This window comes from Mus musculus, chromosome 15 (genome assembly GCF_000001635.26).
Source record: "Mus musculus strain C57BL/6J chromosome 15, GRCm38.p6 C57BL/6J".
NCBI lineage: Eukaryota > Metazoa > Chordata > Mammalia > Rodentia > Muridae > Mus > Mus musculus.
This window is the reverse complement of record NC_000081.6, coordinates 97,768,878-97,780,879: the sequence shown is the minus strand read 5'-3', so window position 1 is coordinate 97,780,879 and position 12,002 is coordinate 97,768,878. Positions and strand designations below refer to the sequence as shown.

At 50.7% G+C, this 12,002-nt stretch overlaps 1 long non-coding RNA gene across 1 annotated transcript; it reads left to right on the top strand.

The window, feature by feature from the left end:
• The first annotated feature begins 5,922 nt into the window (after window positions 1-5,922).
• Window positions 5,923-10,937, top strand: Gm46535. Its single transcript, XR_001781758.2, has 3 exons — window positions 5,923-6,013; window positions 9,858-10,147; window positions 10,667-10,937. It is a non-coding gene; the product is annotated as a predicted gene, 46535 (long non-coding RNA).
• Window positions 10,938-12,002: the final 1,065 nt, after the last annotated feature.

Here is a 12,002-nt window from a genome sequence, read left to right as displayed (position 1 = left end):
CAGCCAAACCCTGCCCTGGCAAGAGCTGCCTCGGGCAGAGACAGAAAGGAAAGAAGAAACTGATTCTGGAAACGTTTAAATTATTTTAACCTAGAAAGTCAGGTGTTCCGTCATTCCCACGGTGGACGGAAGGGAGCGGGGCAAAGTACTGTGAGCGACCGTCCGAGCGTGTTGAGCAGTTTGTATGGAGATGGGCTTGTGCAAGAAAATAACAAGGGCTGGTTATGTAACAGCAGCCTGGGGCCCAGGCTATACAAAGGGGACAAGTCTAGGCTGAAATGTGTGTGCATATGGGAAAATGTGGGTGAAGTAAGGAGCTTTTAAAGGCCTGGAGACTCCAGTACACTCAGAGGTCTGGCTTCACAGTTTATAGACTATGTCTCCTAATAACTCAAAGCCACCCAAAATAACTTTCAGCCACAAAGAAAACAATGTACATCTGGGCTATGCAGTCCGCCCCCCCCCCCAACCCCCACCTCGGGATCACATGTGGCCTTTGAGTGGCTGATAGATGGCTAGTTTGGCTGCTCAGCCAAGTTTTTACTTATGTCTAACTTTAATTAAAATAGTTGCATCTGGCTAAGCGGCCACATATTAGACAACACAGCTTTAAACACTCAGGACTCTTGTTGCTCCACGCCTCTAGAGAGAACAGTGACCCTTCTGAGCCTGTCAGAAGCGCTCAGATGTTAAGGGATTCAATATAGCAAGTCACTAGTGCTGTGGCAGAGGCCATCATCAATATTTTAAGGGGGTCACGTGACAGGAGCTATGTCTTGAGGAGACAAGTTAAACTGTCATATCTAGATTACAAAAATCTTTTAGAGGAGAAACACTCGCAGGGCTATTTCTAGTGGTATGTGGATATATACCACCTACTATTTAATCCCAGAAGTCGGGAGGCAGAGGCAGGCAGGTCTCTGAGTTCCAGGACACCCTGGTCTACATAACAGGTTCCAAGACAGCCAGGGTGACTGTGGTCATTTGAATAGGAATGGGCCCCATAGACTCTTGTGTTTGAATGCTTGGCCCATGGGGAACATGGCTGTTAGGAGGTGTGGCCTTGTTGGAAGAAGTGTGTCACTGTGGGGGCGGGCTTTGAGGTTTTATATTGCTTAAGCTATGCCCAGTGTGGCCCTTAGTCTCCTACTCCCTGCAGATCAAGATGTAAAACTCTCAGCTCTTTCTCCAGCACCACATCTGCCTACATCATCCTGTTTCTATGTTTCCTTTATGATGATAATGAACTGAACCTCTGAAACTGTAAGCCAGCTCCAATTAAATGTTTTTCTTTATAAGAGTTGCCATGGTTATGGTGTCTCTTCTCAGTGATAGAACCCTAGCTAAGAGAGCTACATAAGAGTCTCTCAGTCTCTCAATCTCTCTCTCTCTCTCTCTCTCTCTTCCCCTCCCCCTGTGTGTGTGTGTGTGTGTATGAGAGAGAGAGAGAGAGAGAGAGAGAGAGAGAGAGAGAGAGAGAGAGAGAGATTAAAAAGTGATCACTGTACCAGGCTCGGGTAAAGGCATATTTCCAGGCCCGGCGAGGCCTTTCTACCCTGACACTCTACGTAGATGTATCTGAGCTGAACCAATGCCATGGATTCTTGAGCAATGACTACAGGCAGCAACAGCACAGGGCATTTCTAGGTGAGACTCATGAAGATATCCTATATGTCCTGAATTCCCTCCTTCCACTGTGATGAGCCCAGAGGCTGTGTTGAACGGCCCTGTGGGGTCAGGAGTAAATGATTGGGGCCAAGGCAGTCAACCCCTCTGTCTCCCCAGGTCTTCAGTGGATCCTAACAGTGAGTGTGCCCTGCATATTTATGGGGTTACACCGCTGGGCTTAGGGGTTGCCTTTATCCTCAGCCACTCTGTCATTCCTCTTCAGGCCATCTGAAGGACACTTGTCTTGACTGCCAGTCTCTGAAGTCACTTTTGAACTTTCCCACCAATGTTGGTAACTCCCTTTGGCAGACATCCTGCCTCCTAAGAAATTCCTTCCTCCCTCTCCCCCAAAGACACATTCCGGACATTTCTCTTCCTCCACGGTGCTAGGGCTACATCCACTAAGCTATCTTCCAGAAACCTGAGTTAAGCCCTGCAAGGGCTTCCTTCTCTCTACTCCTTAATTCTCCACAGAGGAACCTCTGATGTTCCCTGGGGGCGAATCCTTGTGGACTGAGGCTACACAACTAAATCTAGGTGTTGCTTGTGAGTCTCCCCTTCCCCTCATGCAAGGCCTAGCAGACCTAGTTGAGTCTCCCCCGTCCCCTGTCTACATCCCAGTGCCACTCACCATCGTGACCCCTGCCACAGCCTCCTAGCTGGCCTCATTTGCTTCTTTTCCTTTGAATCCTATTCCTGCCTGGCGTCACAGCATTGTACTTTCCACTTCACTCCTCGCATGGCTTCCCATAGCTTATGAGTAAACCAACTAACACTTTGCCAGCTCCTACTGGCCTCACTTGCTGGTAGATTTCTTTTCTTTCTTTCTTTCTTTCTTTCTTTCTTTCTTTCTTTCTTTCTTTCTTTTTTCCTTTCTTTCTTTTTTTTTAGATTTATTTATTTTTATTATGTATATGAATACACTGTAACTATACAGATGGTTGTAAGCCATCATATGGTTGCTGGGAACTGAACTCAGGACCCCTGCTTGCTCTGGCCCCACTCACTGTGACCCAAAGATTTATTTATTATTCTATGTAAATACACTGTAGCTGTCTTCAGACACACAGGAAGAGGGCGTCAGATCTCATTACAGATGGCTGTGAGCCACCATGTGGTTGCTAGGAATTGAACTCAGGACCTTCGGAAGAGCAGGCAGTGCTCTCAACTGCTGAGCCATCTCTCCAGCCTGCTGGTAGGTTTCTTAAATGTAGCACATTCGTTCTAGCCCTGAGCCTTTGTGCTGTGCGTCCAGAAAGCTCTTTGAATGTTCCTAAGATTGATCTGCCATTCTGAAGAACCAGCCTGCCTCCATTTTAGGGTTAAAAGCCCTCTTATAATAAAGACTAGGTTCACTCCTGTTTATGATTAAACCTGTCTCTCAAAGATTGGGCTCTGCCCTACATGTATTCTTAACCATGAATGGCTCTGTATTACCTGTCCTAGGAAGGGCAATCATGTCCTTGCTTTAAGAAGCTGTTTATAACCATCTTACAATCCTACCTTTTTTTTTTTTTTTTCAAAAGGTTATATGACCACCTGTGACTACCTTGTTTTGCCTACCTGTCGTTCTGACTACCTTGTTATGTCTCTGTTTCAGGGGGACTAACTTGTTACCCTTATGATTCTGCTCCTGGAACCCTGCCCATATTGCCTGCCAAATCCAGCCTCAGGAAGCCCCCTAGCCCTGAGCTATAAAAGCCTAGTCTTCCTCACACCCAATGCTCACCTTGCAAACCTTGCCTTAGGGGGAGGCAGCCCACGTACACAAATAAAGACGTTGTCTTCATTAATTGCTTGCTCTAATTGATCTGGCCATGATGGTTTGGTGACCTTTCCCCTCCCATCTTTGGGAGTAACACATTCAAGTCTCAACTCCCATGTTCCTTCTTCAAAAAGCCCATTTACGATCTTTATGACCCTCTTTCTAAAACAGGACACCCCCAGGCACTTCCTACTCTTTCTACTCTTTCTAAAAGGTTCAACCATCACATCTGAGCACAGTGGCCACTGACCAAGGCATTAGTGTGGAGATCAGAGAACAGGATCGGTGTTCTCTTTCCACCACATGGGTCTCAGGGATTGGACCTTGGTCGTCAGGCTTGGCAGAAAGCGTCTTTAACCATAAGCCATCTTGGTGGCCGACTTGTCCTGTGTTACATACAAGTAAAAGCCCATGATTTAGAACAGTGGTTGAGTGACCTTTTCACAGGGGTCCCCTAAGGCCATCGGAAAATGCAGGTGTTTACAATATGATTCACAACAGCAGCAAAATTAGAGTTATGCAGTAGCAACAAAATAATTTTAAGTTTGGGGGTCAGCACAGAGCGAGGAACTGTGTTAAAGGTCACAGCGTTAGGAAGGCTGAGAACCACAGGTCTAGAGCTATCAGTAATGGCTAATCCTCCTGTTTTCCCAGGGGCCCAGGCAGGAACATAGCAGTACCTGAGGGATAGAAAGGCTAGCTGTCCGCACAGAAGTATTCCGTCCTGGCTCTAGGGGGCGACCTTCCCCAGTCTTGCACCTTCGCACACTCAGCTATGCAGGTTCACTAGAGCTTTGCAGACGTAAATTTAGCTTATGGGGTCTTAGGTTCTTCTGCCCAGATCTTACCTCATCACCCTGTCCTCCCACAATCCTGAGACTCTCAAAACTGAAGAAGCCCTTGGTTGTGGCAGCCCGATTCTCTCTGCCTGACGCAGGAGAGGGGAACCTGGCTTTCTCTCTCCGTGTCTGCAGCTCCATCTTCCTCCAGACAGCTTCAGAAAGAGGGACTGCAGGTGTCTGGCCACAGGGAGGGCTCCGATCACTGGGCACCCCTGTTCTGAGGCTCCAGGAAGGATCCAGATTCAAGGCCCTAGGATGATGCTCTCAGACCCTCTGACCGCTAGAACAGGCTCTTAGGGCTGAAGGAGACCTGCTTGCAATCCACCATCACAATGAACCCCCACTTCTCTGCTTGCCTGAGAGCCTCAAGCAGTGTGGTTTTCAGCCTTCCTAATGCTGTGACCCTTTGATACAGCTCTTCATTCTGTGCTGACCCTCAACCGTAAAATTAATTTCGTTGCTACTTCACAACTGTAATTTTGCTACTGTTATGAACGGTAATATCTGTGATTTCTGATGGTCTTGGGAGAACCCCCCCCGCCCCCCCACCTAGTGAGAAGGGTCATGGCCCACAAGTTGAGAAACACTGGCCTAGGGATTCTTTCACAGGCAGGACGTTGAGTGAAGGAAGAGATGCCAGGCAGAAGTCACAGGCCTTTCGATGCAAGCTAAAGGGCACTGGGAGGAAGTGGATGATGTTACTATCACTGTAGCAGCCTAGGACATGTAATGTGGGGCTCCAGCCACAGGACCAATTCCAATCTCCTTCCTCTCTCCTTGGGTGCGGAGAATGTTGATGTCTGGGAAGCAGAGGGCAGGTAAAGCCTGTGTTGACCTCAGCGGGGACTGCGGCATGGGGCTTACGGGGGGCTGATTCACTTGGGTAAGGGGCTGACTCACTTGGGTGAGTCCCGGGAGGTTGAAGCGGGTGGAGGAAGAATCAGGCTGCAGCTGTGAGGTGGAGGGGCAGCCTCCAACGCCTGGCACCCTGGCACGTGGAGTGATGAAGATTCACACTCAGCCTGGAATTTGGGATGGGTTCGTTACATGAGTAATTCACCTGGGAGCTTCCTGCAGAGCAGGCTGATTCCTGCTCACAAGACCAGCGGCGAGTGAAGGACTAGACATCTGTCTGTACATCCGTCTGTCCTTGCTTTTTCCAGAACAAGGTCCCAAGCATAGCACCCAAGGGAGGTCCGAGCGGCCATGCTGGATAGCCCCTTCTGGAGGAGGAAAGGATAAGCCGGCAATGGGATGGGGACGGGGGCAATAGAAGCAGAGCTATGCCATGAAGTGGGTGGAAAGATACAGAAAGCTACACCCATGGGGGAGGTAGAAAGGGGGACCTCCCTGACCGCTACCATCTCAGGGCAACCCTGCTCCCTGAAGGCTGCTATGAGCATGGGAAGAACGCGGCCTGAATGAAGCAGAGCCACTGCAGTGGGTAAGAAGGTGACAGCAACTCCATAAGCCAGTTCCTGCTCTATGACTCCTGATGTCCTCCCCAGAGGACTCTTAGGATAGATAGTGTGCAGTATGGTGAGTGCCAGGCACGGGACAGGGAGCACAGGGCTCTGGAGGAGCCTGGCACAGGTAGGACACTTGCAGGCCTGTTAGGGCCTGTTAGGGCAGTTCTGTGAAAGCTGAGAGAGTCTGGGTCTGGGCAGTCAGCTGGAATTTCCAACTCTGCTGCAGTGTCTATAGGGAGCATATGGCTGGCCTGCCCCTTCCCCTGAAGGTAAAGAATCCTGAGGAGGACAAAGAGGAGGAGGAGGAGGAGGGGGAGGGGGAGGAGGAGGAAGAGAAGGAGAGGGAGGAGGAGGAGGAGGGGGAGGAAGAGGAGGAGGAAGAGAAGGAAGAGGAGAAGGAGGAGGAGGGGGAGGAGGAAGAGAAGGAGGGGGAGGAAGAGGAGGAGGTAGAGGAGGGAGAGGGGGAGGAGGAGGAGGAGGAGAGGGAGGAGGAGGAGGAGGAGTGGGAGGGAGGAAGAGGAGGAGGGGGAGGGAGAGGGGGAGGAGGAGGAAGAGGAGGAGGAGGAGGAGGAGAAAGAGGAGGTAGAGGAGGAGGAAGAAGAGGAGGAAGAGGAGGAGCAGCGCTCCTTGCAGTCCCAAGATGGGAAGTCCAAATAGCTGAGTCTACTGGCCATGCTCAGGCAATTTCATCTGTGAAGGCCTCTCTGTGAAATTATAGACTTCCCTTTGTCTGCCGGCTTCCTTCTCTGGCTTCCATCTTTGCACCTCCTCTGGTCTCTCTGACCAGAGCCTCTCTGAAGGGAGGAAACGGGCAGTAGTCTGGTGCCAGGAAGTCTTGGACTGTGCAGCTTCCTCCCTGGCCCCAGCATTTCCTGAGGGGGACTTGGGGGCAGGATTGGGACCACTCCGAGGCTGGAAAGAGATTCTATTCCTGGCCTGAATGCCAGTGCGTCCTCATTGCCCTATTCCTCCTTCTTCCACCTCAGACAATACTCTGGAGACAACTGGACAAGCCAGCGGGCAGACCGGATGTCTCCTGAGGCCTACCTAACAGGACTTCTCCAGGGTTCCTGCAGCCACCCCCACTGCCAGCTTCCAAAACCAGGGGACAGGGAGGCCTGGACAGAGGCCAAAGGCACAGCCTAGTGGGGGACAGGAACATTGAGCCACTGGTTAAGGAAGACTGGGAACAGTGGAAGAGCAGTGGGGGGTGGGGGGTGGTCTGCAGGTGGCCAGCTGTGGGGGGAGTGGGGGCAGGGTTAACTGAGGAAGGTAGAAGGTACTGGAAGGAGGGGGGAAACCGAGTCTAAGGGAAAGTAGCACTCAAGGTCAAATACGATAATATGATGTCTCTAGTACCTCTCTCTCTCCCTCCTGCCTAAGTGTGTGTGTGTGTGTGTGTGTGTGTGTGTGTGTGTGTGTGTTCCTTTCTCTTCTCCCTCTCCCCTCCTCCGTGGAAGCAGAAACAGAGAATAGGAATCAGCAGATGGCTTCTGCATGCACATGTAACATGAAGTTTTCTGAGTACCTGACGCGCCTCCTGACTTAGCCTTTCATTTTCTATGTGTCTGTCCTTGCCCACTATCTCTTCACCCTTTGGTCACCGCCTCAGGTCTCTTCAGTCACCCACCAGGATTTTCAGCACCAGCCGTTTCCCCACTCATGTCCCAGCAAACTCCCTTCTAGTCTCCAGACCTGCCTGTAAACCCTGTTTGCCCACTTCCCCAACCTAGAAAGGCAGGGACCAGCTTCTTCGCATCACTGTGCAGAGTGGCCCCCGAGTGGCTGCCTCTGACCTGTTAGTCCTAGGAAGGGTTGGCTCAGAGCCCATCACATTCCAGCTCCCTGCCTCTACCCCCACCCCAGGAATGGGCGGGAGAGGAGATGAGTAACTGAACTGGAACCAAGTCTGGGGGAAGGAGCCCAGGGAAAGAGTTAGAGGACTTTCCAGAGCCAGGAGGCAGAGTCCAGATGGGGGTGGGGGGCGGCTGGGTGCTGCTCTTAATCTTTCCCCATGGTTGCTTAGCCATAGCCATGGTAGACATCCAGGGACCCCAGGAGAGGGCTGGCATCAAGCCTAAACTCCTCTAGTGTGTTAGTTGGGGTCAACCTCCAAGATGCCTCTTTTCTGCAGTTCCACCAAAGGCCAAAAGTTAACAACTTCTTCCAAACTCACATAATATGGCTAAGCCTTGTGAGTGCCATCTGTGTGTGGCACAGGATGAGAGGGGAGAAGATAAGAGAGTATTGAGGAAGGAAACCCCTTGAAAACAGACAGCACCAGTCCCTTCTCACTGCCCCTGCATCTGCAGAATGCAGGCCCACAATGGTTTCCAGGGTTCCCCTTGACTTCACCCCTATTCGCAATCACGGAGCATCTATTTACGCCAGACATCTATGCTGGGGAGGGAAAACGGTCAGATTAGCCTGTGAGCGAGATGGAAAGATAACCCCGCTGGACTTTATGTTCCCAAAGCTTTGATTGGTTGGTTTTTTGGTTGTTTTTTTTTTCTGACCCTTCCCCAGCCCCCACCCCAATGCCTGAGGCAGGGTGTCTTGTAGCCCAGGCTGGCCTTGAACTTGCTATATAATTGAGGACAACTTTGGACCTCCTATTCTCTTGCCTCCCCTTCTCCAGGGCTGGGATTCAGTGCTGGAAATGGGTTCTAGAGCTTTGTATGTGCTAAGCAAGCTCTCTATCAACCGAGCTACCCCATCAGCCTGTCCCCAGAGTCGGAGGGTGGCATCCGATCCCTAGCTTTACAACAAGGTTCCTGGCAACTGCAGTAAATGTCAAATGGATTCGAGAGTTTTTCAAAAGATGCTGAGGGAGTACAGCAGGCAGATGAAGGGAGGCGAGCCAGAGGTAGCGATCAGGGATGGGAGAGGTGGCTGAAGAGGTATTAGATAGGAACATGGAGCATGGACTGTCATTACACAACCAAGTATGGTTCTACCGTTTGCTATCACTGTGACCTTTAGACTGCGTTCACCTCTCTGTATTCCAGCTCCATCACTTGCAAATAAAAGCTGTAAGGACAAGAAAAATGGTGTTTGGGAGCTGGAGAGATGGCTCGGAGGTTAAGAGCACTGACTGCTCTTCCAGAGGTCCTGAGTTCAATCCCCAGCAACCGCATGGTGGCTCACAACCATCTGTAATGAGATCGGATGCCCTCTTCTGGTGTGTCTGAAGACAGCTACAGTGTACTCATATAAAATAAATAAATGAATAAATAAATCTTTAAAAAGAAAGAAAGAAAAACGATATTTATGAGACAGCAGTAGGCGGCCACAGTAACTGCCACAAGACCTCCACTGGGCTGCAGCGAGTGAAGCAGAGATGAGCTATCGGGCGGGCGGGCGCCTGTGTTAGGTGATTGACTGGATGTAAGAGAAAGGAGCTACCTTACAGGTTTCTTGCTTAGACAGTGGCAGGACTCCAGGAGCCCAAGAGAGGCAAAGCAAGAGGAGGAGCCCCCTGGGGCAGGAAGGGAGGCTTGGACGCGCGGAGTTTTAAGGTTCCAGTAGGAATCCAGGAAGCTGTGGGCTCAGTGTGTGCAGAGTCAGCCAAGAGGCCTTAGTGGAAGAAACACAGTCCAGAGTCAAAGCCTTGCCCTCAGAAACTCCCCTCAACTGTCCTACCTCCATGCCCAGTCTCTGGGAGAACTGTCATTTACCTGAAGAGACAGGGAGGGTTCTGGGGGGCCCTATACTCTAGCAGAAACTCACTGAAGGGACAGCCTATACGAAGTGGATTTGAAGTAGCTCTCACATCATCCTCTCTGACCGCCAGAGCCAGAACACCTAGGGCTGGGGCGAGAGCTCCTGATGTGAGTGTTTCTTCTTTGTGGGAATTGTTGGTACTTTTTCTGCCCTAGGGCTCCAGAATGGTAAAGCACAGATTCAGTGACCCTTTGGGTAGAACCATTCACTCTTCTACTGCTTGTGAGGTGGGAATTGCTGGGCAAATTGATGTCTTGGAGCCTCAGCTTTCTCATCTGAAAAATGGGACAACGATAATGCCGTTTCACGGGGCTGTTGTTACTAATAAGCTAGTGAATATGACATATTAAGAATAGGGTGTGTGGTAACCATAATTATTATTTGTCTAAGGTCCCTACCAGGCATGTAATGACCGTTGGGGACAGCTGCAACAGGATATGGCTTGATCACTTCCAAGATGACCCATCTGGCCTGGATCTCTTCTTCAGATATCCCTTCCAGTCCCCTGACCCTCCAGACCTCAGCCTCAACGGAGCAGCCAACAAGAAGCACCGGCTAGGTCCCATTTGTGAATCCCGAGAGGACCCGCTGCACACTGCACCGTCAGAAGGCAGGGATCCTGACTGCTGCCAGGGAAGGGACAGCTAATCCCTTTGGTGGCTCAGGCCACCAGCAACTAGGTGAGCACAAAAAGCAGCGTTGTGACTTCTCGGGGGCAGAGACAATGAAGGCAAGATGGGGGCCAATGGGTTTGGGACACTCATTGTTGCTCATCCGAATAGCTTTCTTTGGGTGCTTCCTGTGCGCTGACTGCTTCTCTCGATGCCCTTACAAAAAAGAGCAACTTAAGGCAGGTTTATTTTGAGTCAGTTTGAAGGTCCAGTCTATCCAGGAGAATGACAGGAGCATTAGGGAGCTGGGCACCTTGCCCTGGCAGTTGGAGAGCAGAGAAAGGTGACCGGTCACGCCATGCTCAGCTCCCCTTCTTTCCCTTTGGGGAGTCACCCCGTCTGTGGGGATGGTGCGATGGTGAAGCCTGCATTCAAGGTGAGTCGTATCTCTAAAAACACCCTCAGAGAGCCCAGAGCTTGGTCACCTAGGTGATTGTAAATCTTGTCAAATGAATGAGTAATGAATAGTAATTGTCATAGCCTGCCTGGCTCTGGCTGCCACACACACAGCCCCTTCTGGTGTCTTAGGATCTTCTCTAGGCACTGCAGTCTACAGGATGCCTGTAGTGCGGAGAGAGCATGTACGGGGTATCCTGGGGCTGAAGTCGAGCCAGACAACCTGGATGGAACACAGGGGCCAGGCACGTCCCATCCTAGTTTAGGTCAACAGGTAAGCAGGCTCTTGAAGTGGAAACTTCAGGGTTCTTTGGGAAGTCGGTTGGATGGGGCGAACATGTGAAGGAACATTTCACTGAAGCAGACACAGGTGAAAGGATGTTCTGCCAGAGCAAGCACATGAAAGGACACGTGATGAAGGATTCTTTGCTAATGACACACATGTATTGGTCCACCACGTATGTGCAGTTGAGCTGCATTTGTCGGGGACTCTAACAAACGCATCAAATGCACCAAAAACCTTCTGGAGATATACTGCGGTTTCTTGCTGCTTCCTGCAGACTTGGGGTGATCGGATGCACATGCTGAGGCAAAACCCGTGTGAGGCAAGGCACGTGGAGGACATGGGGCGTTTGAAGGGTATAAATAGGACTCCATGGAATGACGGAGACAGAGCTTGGCTTGCTGGTACGGCTAGCTGTGCAACGCTTGTGGGTCTCTCGGATCTTCCCTTCCCTGAGGGAGACACAGCTGAGAACTTTTCCTGGTGTTCCCGATGCTAGCCTGACTCTACAGAACTGGACTGCTGGTGTATCCATGAAGTGTTTGTGAGTGAATGAGTTGCCGCTGCTGCCTGCTGAACTGAACTGCCCATTTCCAACTTCCCCCATATCCTTTCTTTCCCACTACCTCTGGTGGCTGATGGGCTAAAGGCAGGTTAAAGTGTTTAAGAACCATCATTAAAAAAACCATCATTGCCGGGCGGTGGTGACACACGCCTTTAATCCCAGCACTTGGGAGGCAGAGACAGGCGGATTTCTGAGTTCGAGGCCAGCCTGGTCTTCAAAGTGAGTTCCAGGACAGCCAAGACTATACAGAGAAACCCTGTCTCAAAAAACAAAAAACAAACAAACAAAAAAAACCACCCCCCCCCAAAAGGCATTAAAAGAAGTAGTCACAGGTCCTGCTGCATCTCTTAGCATCTTTCTCCCCTGACCTAAGTGGGGCAGCAGGAATAGGAAACACCCCCTTCCTACTCCACAGTTAGTTTCAGAAAACTCTTTTGCAAGACCTACTAGGGCAGATCCAGCATCCTGACTGCGGCCACCATTTCACCTACAACTGCACATGCGAGACACTACCCACCCATCTCCTCTCCTTTTAAGCCAAGTATACGAGCTATTCTTCGAATTGTAAGGCAGACTTCTTTCTAGGTTTCCCTCTTTCCTCACAGGGGCAGAGAAATCTT